An 8,766-nucleotide genomic window follows, 5' to 3' on the forward strand; every position below is an offset into this window, starting at 1 on the left:
ACTTCCTTGGGAATTATCAGTAAGCCAGAATGATTCAGATATTTCCTGTATATTTAATATAATTCTTCAATGGAATATTAAAGCTGAGTAATAAAAACAGAAAAAAATAAACAAAAGACAGATACGAACACTGACAGCTATCCATGAGGTAGATACTACCCTATGCTAATTTCCAGAACTATGTTCCTTAGAGTATTAGTGTTCTGTGAGGTATCAATAGATTTTTCAGGCAAAACAAAAATTCTACACAATCAAATATTTCATTAAAACTCAAATTTCTTTACCAGAGGGCTTTACTGTGTTTATATGCATTGGAAATATCCCAATGGTTGTGCAATGTTTCAAGAACTTTTTGGCAATGTAATTTATCTCTCTCTCTCTTAATACATAATCTTTTTGAACTTGACTTGGGAAATGCCACACCAGCTTGGTACATTGGGTACTCAATTAAGACTACCATTAAAATAAAAAAAAATGTCTCTGAGCAATTGCTTTTATGTACTTAATTAAAAAGTGAATGTATCTAATTTTAAAAACCTGAACAGAAACTCAATTCAACTAAAAAGTGTACATTGAGGAATCCCCACAGGCACAATTTTCTTTAGTAAGTGCTACAAAGAAGCAAAATGGTCATGAAGTAAGTATAGACCAGTGTGACCCAGGTAAAATAAAGAACTCCTCTGTTTTTTGTACAATTAGATCTATGAATATCAGTGTAGACCTAGAGTTATATTCTTTTGATTCTAACCAACTCATTCTTCTTGGAAATTACTATACAGTAGCCAATACATGGAACCTCCTCAGGTGCCCATTAACAGATAAATGGATAAAGAAAATGTGGCATATATACACAAAGGAATTTTACTAAGCCATCAGGAAGAATGCAATTATGGCATTTGCTGATAAATGGATAGAAATGGAGAACATCACACTAGGTAAAAGAAGCCACGCTCAAAAAGTCAAGGGTTGAATATTTTCTCTCATATACAGAAGCTAGCCTAAATAAAGGTTAAAAATGGGGAAGAGATGGTAATACAATGAAAATAGAAATGAGATCAGTGGAGTAGAGAGGAAGCAGAGAGAGGCAGAGAGAGAAGGAACAAGAGAGGAACAGTGGAATGAAATTGACCAAATTATGTTAAGTACATAAATTAATATACCACAGTGAATTTCACCTTTATGTAAATCTATAAATCACAATTTTTTTAAAAGCTATAAATAAAAAAGAGTAAAAAAGATGACACAATAAGCAGACACCAGGGATATTATAAAAATATCCGAATAAAGCATAGACTCAAAAAAAAAAAAATCAAAGAGAGTAACATTACTTGGAAAAGATCTATTAGAAGAAAGTTCTTTCAGAACCTGGGAATGTGGAACAGGAAGATCAAAGATGACTTTGGATGAAAGATCTGAATTATGCATGTGACATAGAAAGAGTGGGGAGAACAGAATTATGCAAAGATTATGATAAAATTGAGAAAATGTCAATATATTTTTTACCGCATTCTCCTGAAGATTTTGTAGGCTATGATAGAATGGCTCTTTGAATTATACTTTGTCACCCTTAGGTCCACATAAACACAGGTATAAATAACCCTATTTAGAAAATTCAATGAAAAGAGCTCAAAAGGTACAGAGATGTGATAGATTAGTGCCATCAGAATCATAGATGTGATCATTTTAGCCCCTAGTTTTTTACTTTTGCTGCCACCTTTGTTAATTATTTCAGCTGAGCACATGGAAAATTTTTGTTTCAATATTCAGAGTGTAGGTTGCACACACAAAAAGTTCACCTTTATTTTTTAAAAAGTCCTTTGATTAATTTGTTTCTTTAAACTGCTGATTCCAAAATACTACATTGTTTTGCTATATTTTGAGCTCATGATTCAAATTTGTCTGTCTAGGCTAGTGTATTTTAGAACTGAAAGGCTTAAGAATGTCTAGTCTTTGCTTCTGTGTTTATCTCTATGTTCCACCTTCCTAAGATGAAAGTAACAAATACATTTTTCTGCCCTACTAATATGCAAATTCAGTTTCCCTGCATTAAGAGCTCTGGAGTACATATTGTTGTAACTGATGGGGAAGTCTAAGCTGGTATAAATGCTGCTCTTGGCCTTGACATAGAATAGATGATTAAAATAAAATTGCACTTCTCTGGCAGTGTTAAATATTGGCCAGCTGCCCAAATTCAGTGGTGCACATTCTGGTAGGCTTAGCTTCTCTAACACATTGCACCACTGAGCTCAGACTCTCCCTGCCTGTTACTTCAGATGTGTTGGGATTGATATATTTATCCCGCCTCATTGCCTGTGAGTACCAAAGACATTAAAGAAAAGATTAACCTGCAGGTATTATGAACACTGGGGACTCTTACATTAGATGTCACTTCTTGAAACATTGCCTTTTAAAGATGACATGCATGAAACAGATCAAAATGAAATTTGTATTATATAAGTGGTTTTAACCATTCGCTAGAGGATTATAATGTGTATGTGCATGACATCATATCATAGACCAAAAAAAGTTTCTGTAAATTTTTCTAATTAATTCATATCTCCAGACCCTATATTCAAAATATATAATAGCAAAAGTTCCATAAATTGTTCAGGCAAAACAAAACAACACAAATCTTGCTTTATACAGCAGACCACAAGAAGTTATTTTTAATTAATTTAAGAAAAATTTCCTTTCCCCATCTATGCCTTCCAGTGAGTTAGTAGCTTGGTTGCATATTGCTAGATAAAATACAAATCATTATGGTGTATTGATTGAGGCTGAATATTCAGTAATGCTAGTATTTTAATATAAGATCCACCATTTGTAACTGTCTGAACTAGGACAGGTTTACAAACATGTGTTAACATACCTGTGGTCAGTTTCCTCATGTATAAAAATGTTAACTTCTCTCTCAATAGGGTTTCTGTGGGGACTAAATGATTTAGTACATATTCAGAACTGAGAATAGTTCCTAATTCATAGTGAATACTTGGTTAATGTCAGCTACTATTAATAACTAAGATATGGGCATATGGAATGCTCAAAAAAACTACATTATGTATAGAACTGCTAATGTTTATTCTAGGGAAGAGAAAACCTGGAGGTGGGATTATAGCTGCAATCAAATATCTGAAAGTTGGTAAGTGGTTAAAGCTTTGAACTTAATCTAGTAAATAGTGCAAAAATAGCATATAGCAGACACAAATTAACAGTTGCTTTTCTGTTTCCAGTTCAAGTCTTATCCACATGGATTTTGAGGAAGCCCACATTTACAAAAAAAAAAAAATCATTAGGATTACAAAGTCTAATCTGTACTTTTACAGACTGTGTAACTGAACAAAGAATCAGATAATATACACACCCTGGCCTCTTTAGAGGCTGAAGTATTCACATAGATATTATAAATTCCAAAAGTAAGGTGATTTCTCAAGCACCCTCCCCCAATTCTAGTTTCTCTTAAAACACACACACATGCATACACACACACACACACACACATATATATATATATATATGTTTGTATGTATACACACACACACATTGAGAGTTTTTATAATTGGATGATCAAAAAAACAAAGAAGAACAAAAGAACAGCCTTTTTCTTCAGCTATAGTACTGTGTTTTTAACATTACAAGCAAACCATTGTCAAATTATTCAGCCAAAATTTAAATAATTTAACATTATGTATGTTTAATCAGAAAATGCTTTTTATACATTTCAGAGCCTCTGACTTCTTACTGGAATTGTTTAACAGAGTTCATGCAGCAATGATTCGGTACTGAGTGCACCTGGAAACTTGGAAAAAATGCTGATATCCAGGTTATATCCCCAAGGAATCTAATTTTATTAATCTGGAGGTAGTGATCTGGAATCAGTGTTTGAAAGCTCTCCAGGTGGTCCTAATAAGCAGTCAAGGTCAGGAACCACTGGTCATTTTAATTGTTCCACTGAGGTATCCTAACACAATTAACTAAGGAAATTATTACATAATGAAAAAGCCATTATGTAAATGAAACATTGTTTCATGAGTTTATAAACAATGTCTTAAAGCCATGTCTTATAGAGATCAAGAAAAGGCTTGCAAGTTTGGACTCTTCCAAATTTTCCATAATGTTGTCATTAACAGGTTTTTGCATGAATACAAATTCAACATCACACACACATAAAAACAAATCCCCAATGCCATGAAACCATGAGAAAGGAGCACTTCATAGATTCAGACATGGAAATATAAAAGTGAATAAATTAAGGTCTCTGTTTACAAGAAGCTCAAGATTGGATTTTGACATAGAACAGCAGCACAGCTAAAGTATGCAGCTAACATTCACTTGTTGAGTTCTTGCTGTGAGCTAAGCACTGCTTTGAACACATCACATGAATTCTCCTATGCCTTTTTTATAGGTATGTTGTTAGCTTATTGTTGTTGTGACCAAAATACCTGAAAAGTACAACTAGAGAAAGAAAAATTTAGTTTGCACCTCCATTGTTCTGAGCTTGAGGTGAGGAAGAACATTGTGGTGGAAGGGTGTGGCAGAGGAAAGCTGCTCAATTCATATCAGCTGAGAAGCAGAGACAGGTGCAAAGGACAAAATATAAACCCTAAAGTCATACCCCCAGTGACCTACTTCCTCAGCCATATCCCACCTGCATATAGTTACCACCCAGTTAGTCCATTCAAATTATTATCCCATCAATGGATTAATCCACTGATTAGAGTACAATTCTTATAATCTAATGATTTCACCTCTGAACATTCCTACATTAATCCAGGAGCTTTGGGGTGGGGGGACACTTCATATCCAAACCAAAACAGTAGATGAAGAAATAGAGGAATTTAGATGCTAAGAAAAGTATCCAAGGTTGTATTGCTGCTGATGGTGGAGCCAAGATATTATCCTAACATGAGAACCAGAGAGCTGGCATTTGCAACTCCTAAATCACACTATTTTTCAAGCTCAAAATCACTCTGAGACTTTGTCACTCAGTCAACAACTTTCTGCATCTTCATAAGAAAATCCATATGCTTATTCAAAAAATTGTTCCTTTGAAAACAGATATTGTTCCATGCCTCATTAAAAGCAAAATTGGAGATTTTTGGTTTTTTTTTAAATAAAGTTTTGAACAATCCTTAATAAAAATAATAGTGATTTTTTATTTTCAATAATGAAAAAACAATTCCTTTTTTAGAAGTTTGCCTTTTTCAATGTTGTGCAAAAAAGTATGAGTAGAACCAAAAGTAAATAAACATTGTCACATTTGTTGACACTACTCTCTAGTTCCTCATATTAACTTTACCATTCAAACAACAGAACACTTTAGGGGTTGGGAAAGGGATAAAGGAAAAAAACAAAACAACTTTATACTCACAGAGATGGCTTCTTTTCCTTCTCTGCTGCCTCAGGTATTCAGTTGTATATAAAATTGAACCTGCTCAACAACTGAGGGAGACTAGAAATGATGGGCCCATATCCTGGTGCACGGTCATACAATTAGAACAGTGGTGCAGCTACCAACTTGTAATTTTTAGGGACTGCTGTTTCAATCAGCTGTTTTCACTGCTGCCACTAAAAAAACCTGACTCAAACAACTGTAGAAAAGGAAAGGCTTATTTTACAATTCATGGTTTCAGAGGTCTCAAGCCAGAGACAGCCGACTTCATTCCTCCATGCTCAAGGTGAGGCAGAACATTGTGGGAGGGAAGTGGAGGAGGGAAATGACTCTTGCCATGATCAGGAAGTAGAGACAAACTCCACTGCCTAGATAGGAATATAAACCCAAAGCCACGCCCCAATTCCCACCTCCTCCAGCCACACCCTACCACTTCAGTTACCACGCAGTTAATCCCTATCAGGGGATTAAGCCACTGATTGGGTTAAGACTCTTACAACCCAATCATTTCTCCTCTGAACTTTTTTGCATTGTCTCTCATGTGAGCATTTAGGGGATACCTCACATCCAAACCGGAATAACTGCAAACATTGCTTTCTCTTAAGTTGAACCAGAAACAACTTCTTATGTTCCTTAGGCTTTGGAATGTGTTCAGGAATATAGGGATACTGAAAAGTTTCAAAATTTGGTCTCCACCAGTTACCAATGAAGTCATCAGTGACCCAGTCTTACAGGACTCCATCTTGATGTCATTAAGCATTTAGTCCTTCAACTTTATCTTCTCCTACTTGAAGTTCACTACCAGGTAATTTGAAGAAAGTTGTTCACAGTTGTAGCAGTAACACATGGGGTAGCCAGTGCTCATGTAGACTCGGAACTCCTTCTATAGTTCTTCTCATTGCAATTTTATCAAATTCCTCTCTCATGGGCTGAAATCTGACTGCAACAGTGCTTTCCTTCTCATAGAAGGGCATTTGTACCAAAAGTATAATTGCTGAGAGGGTACAGGTTGATGGTGTGCTCCAGGGTGAGGGGCTTGGTCTGCTGGATGTACTTTGTAGCCAAACTGGGTGACCCTACTTCCAGCCTGTCTGTGTATGATTAGGTGGAATCACAGACATGCTGGAGAGCTCTGGAAATGGAGTTGAGAAGATAGGAGGCAGGGGAGATATTCACGTTCCACTCAGCAGCCACTGTCTGCCATTAACAGGAGAGGGCAAGAGAGGCAGAAACAATTCTTGATCATGTCTAGCCTAGATAATTTTATGACAATATTTGGATGAAATAGCTCACAGCCTTGAAAGAAAAGATGAAAAAACCACATTAGGGAAACCGAGGGATCAAATAGGCCTGGGAATTTAAGAAGCAGGAACAATGGAGTTTTTTCAGGTCTCCACGGTTGAAATCAATCATATTCAATGTTCCCTCCCTTCTTTCACTTCACTAAATATCCAGATATCAGGAAGACTGTGATCCATTGAGCTTCAGGTCCCACCTGCTGGCCAGGAGAAACCAGGCACTTGATAATTAATTCTCCCACAGTTACTTAAAATGAGGGGAAATATTTGTGCAAAGAAATATATAAAAGAAGGAGGAAATCAAGCAATAACAACAGCTGGGCAATAAAGTCCTACTGATATTGAAATGAAGAAATGCACTAGTTTTGAAAAGCCTTATAAAATGTCTGCCTGTTGGTCAAAAACAATTATGTGTTAATTAAGAAAAATATTTTAAAGCTAAATAAAATAAAATCATTTAGTTTTTTTTTTTTTAAAAGTCCCTTGAAGAGGAAGATGGGAGGGCATAGATTGTAATTCATGCACAAGACAGCTACAAGGACAATCACTATGCATCAGTAAGCTTATTCATCCTCCCCTGAAATCTACCTTCTCCACATATTACATTATGCTTTCAGAACAAAATCTGTCCTTTCCTAGGTAATTAGGGGTAAAGCTGATTAACTCCAAAGCTTCTATCATTGAAATTGATTTACCATGTAGCCAGGAATAGCTCTTTGCTCACCTAGTTAAGTTAAAATTGGAGAGGACTCGTCTGTCTTCCCTTGACAGCTTCCCTTCTAAAGGCTGGATTGTGCCTTCCAAGTGGCATAAGATAGGCATCTGTGTGGCTAGGCCTCAGCACTCCCTCACAATGTCACTCCTATGTTTACCAGTCTTTATTTCATTTGCATGCCAAGAGCCTTAGGCTGCTCATGAGATCAAGTTCAAATTTCTAGTCATAGCCTAGTTTCCTAGCTATATGTGATTCCACCGCTTCAGACATATATAATCTAACCACAGCAAAAAATTAACTATCAGCCTTCAAGTGTGTGACGTTCCAAGTCTGAGTGTCCCCATATGTGCTGTGCTTTTCATTCCTAATATCCCCATCTCATAAACTGCCACGTTTTTGTTCTAAATCAGCTCAAATATCAACTTAGAAAGAGTTACACACTTCTCTGGGATTCTGATAGGTGCTTATAAACTGAAACCAGCTGCTGAAGAACCTCAGACCATCTCATATCAGCAGCCACCCGAGCCAGGCATGCCCAGGACTCTTCCCCAGGTGGCATATGTTGCTCCTATTTATATTAAAATATCTTCCCAGAATTATAGTTATCTATTTACCCATTTCTTCTTTTGTATTGTGAACTCTTTAGAGGCAGCACCCTTTTGTAATCATCTATCACCATTAATTCAAAAAACACTTAAGAAGCACCTACTATGCTGAGGAATTGAGCAAAGTGCCAGGAATTAAATGGTGAGAAATATAAATGGCTCTTGTCGCCATAACACCTAGAGCACAAGGTGTTGAGGGAGACACAGACAACCAAGCACTGACACTCTGTGCTACACAATTGCAGAAAAATGCAGGCTATAATGGAAGCACTTTTAATCCTCATAATCATACTATAAGTTAGTTCCTCGTTATACAGAGGAAGAAACAGGGAAGCTAAGATATTCCCATTAACTTCCCATATATTGCTCAGCTAATGATGGACATATCCCCAATCTCAAACACTTCAGGACTCCAAACCTTGAGGTTTACTTATCATGCTCTTTCTTCTCCGCCCCCCAAAAAAGATGAGAATAGAAACAGTCACCTGTGAATATTGAATGAGAAAAAGTGAAGGTCCAATAGAGACTCCCAGAGAAAATCATAAGGAACCGGGTTACAGGGCTGCCTGAAAAGCAAAGAAGATATAGCAAAGAGGTAGGTTAAAAACCAATAAAGCCTATATTTTAAAAGCAAAGAGAATCACAATAACTAGCACAAAACAACCTCTCAATTGTTGTTGTTGACAGACTTGCTGAATACATAACCACAAAACAAGGTCTCCTGTATTTCTTAAAGAAAGCTTGAGGATCACTGCTATC

At 36.3% G+C, this 8,766-nt stretch overlaps 1 pseudogene; it reads right to left on the minus strand.

The window, feature by feature from the left end:
* Positions 1-5,406: 5,406 nt before the first annotated feature.
* On the minus strand, positions 5,407-6,510 carry LOC113184399 (cleavage and polyadenylation specificity factor subunit 5-like; annotated as a pseudogene).
* Between the last annotated feature and the right edge of the window lie 2,256 nt (positions 6,511-8,766).

Source organism: Urocitellus parryii, chromosome 6, assembly GCF_045843805.1.
Source record: "Urocitellus parryii isolate mUroPar1 chromosome 6, mUroPar1.hap1, whole genome shotgun sequence".
Taxonomy (NCBI): Eukaryota; Metazoa; Chordata; class Mammalia; order Rodentia; family Sciuridae; genus Urocitellus; species Urocitellus parryii.